The following is a 1,570-nucleotide window of genomic DNA, read 5'->3' on the forward strand; positions in this document are numbered from 1 at the left end:
CATCCTGGCTTTCATAGTCATCACTTAGAAGGGAACATTTTGATGGAACTTAAAATTTAGCTATAAATAACCACTAATGGCAGGCTCTTAGGCAGTTGAGAGGTATTTGAGGGAACTAGGAGAGGCAGTCAGAACTCCGTACACTAAAAATCATGCCATTTCACGAAGCCAGCTCCCTCTGTGCCCGTGACTAAAATACACCACTGAAAAGGAACCTCATAGGAGTTCCATATATGTGTCCTGTGCACATAGCTGCCTTACCTGCCAACAGCTGGTCCAGAAAACCACATGTCACAGTCTTCCCAAGGCAAGGCGAAAGCGGAGCCTAGCTGCAGTGCTTGGGGATGTGCGAGGGCCAGCTTGTCTTCAGTGCGCCAACACGTCATCTAGAAACTTCCAGGACCTTAGTTTTCATCCATGAAGTATAACATCCCCACCTAATCTGGTTCCCTTTCCCCCATCTTGATTTATGTGCCAGCTAGCTATTATCTGTCTTCGGAAGGAGCTTGCTCCTTTATGAGTATCCTCCCAGCTCCACTTTACTGTTCTTTGTCTTGTTTTTAGCAAAGTTGGACTTCATAATTAAGAAATGTTTTCAACAGTGATTTTTAAGTACAAAATAGAAAGGTGCTCAGTAAGAAAGATACCTGGGCCAGGCGGTGGTGGTGCACACCTTTAATCCCAGGCAGAGTCAGGCGGATCTCTGTGAATTCGAGGCCAGCCTGATCTACAAAGTGTCTTCCAGGGCAGCCAGGGCTGTTACACAGAGCAACCCTATCTTGAAAAGCAAAAAAAAAATATATATATATAGGCACATGGGTGTGGGCTTCCTTAATACCTTGCTTCATTTTTATACCTTTGTTATGTGTGGCCAGGCATGGTGGCTCTTGCCCATAATCCTAACAGTAAGGCAGGGGGGTTGTGAGTTCAAGGCCAGCTTGGCTAAATAGCAAGACTCCCATCTCAAAAATAAATAAATACCCTGGCATTGAATAAATGATTACAAAAGGAAAGAGGGGCCTGAGGATGTCGTTCAGTCAGCACAGTGCTTGCACAGTATCTGAGAAGACCTGAGTTTCATCTTCTTTACCCCTTAAACTGGACATAGTGGTCCATGCATGAATCTCGGCACTCAAGAGGTGGGAGCAGGACGATCTAGAGTCCAAGGTCATCCCCGGCTACCCGTAGTCAAGTTCAAGTACAGATCAAGTTCAAGATTAGTCTAAGAAAAAAAAAAGCCTTCCCCAACAAAACAAAATAACCCATCATATAAATGATCTGATCCGTGTAACAAGTGCGTAGAAACTGTCTTTCAAATTGATCTCTTCCCTTCTCCCTGCCTTGCCCTGTTCCTGTATCTTTACACACTTAGACTGATTGCCCTGCAAGACAGGATGCAGAAACAGAGGAGCAAGCTGGCAGAAAGAGGCGCTGTGGAAAGCAGCCAGAGGAAATGAGGGCAAAGACAGTGGTGTTCCACACAGACGCTGGCCAAAATGAAAAGCCGTGATTCTCAAAGCTGCAATAGACGGCCTTGGGTTTCACTTGCGGGATTGGGGTCAGTCAGTAA

Source organism: Microtus oregoni, unplaced genomic scaffold, assembly GCF_018167655.1.
Source record: "Microtus oregoni isolate MIOR12 unplaced genomic scaffold, Mior012 000004F_ref0000308, whole genome shotgun sequence".
Taxonomy (NCBI): Eukaryota; Metazoa; Chordata; class Mammalia; order Rodentia; family Cricetidae; genus Microtus; species Microtus oregoni.